The sequence below is a fragment of the Penaeus monodon genome, chromosome 21 (genome assembly GCF_015228065.2).
Source record: "Penaeus monodon isolate SGIC_2016 chromosome 21, NSTDA_Pmon_1, whole genome shotgun sequence".
Lineage (NCBI taxonomy): Eukaryota > Metazoa > Arthropoda > Malacostraca > Decapoda > Penaeidae > Penaeus > Penaeus monodon.
The window spans coordinates 24,863,880-24,864,144 of record NC_051406.1 but is presented as its reverse complement, the minus strand read 5'-3'; the positions used below and the strand labels follow the sequence as shown (position 1 = coordinate 24,864,144).

Genomic DNA, 265 nt, shown 5'->3' with positions numbered 1-265 from the left:
ATACTCCATCGACCCACGCCACCACTACCTCACTCCAGCGACTCCCTCCCTCATTCCAGCACACTCTAGATTCAGCCTGACAGCCACACGACGCCGGAAGTGGCCGTGTACGAGCCAGTGACTCGAAGATTTCCTGTTAAGTCTTCACGGCTGGTAATTCGCCCCCCCCCTCCCACCACTCTTCTTCGACCCCCTCCCTCTGGCCGCGGGGGAATGAGGGGGGGTCGAGCCTACAGTTATTCTAGTCTCGCTGAAGCTTCATGTC

At 58.9% G+C, this 265-nt stretch overlaps 1 protein-coding gene across 1 annotated transcript in view; it reads left to right on the top strand.

Annotated features, from left to right (window-relative positions):
* LOC119586379 (tubulin beta chain-like) overlaps positions 1-265 on the top strand; it is a gene marked incomplete in the record, with an annotated part of 16,708 nt that overhangs the window by 9,464 nt on the left and 6,979 nt on the right.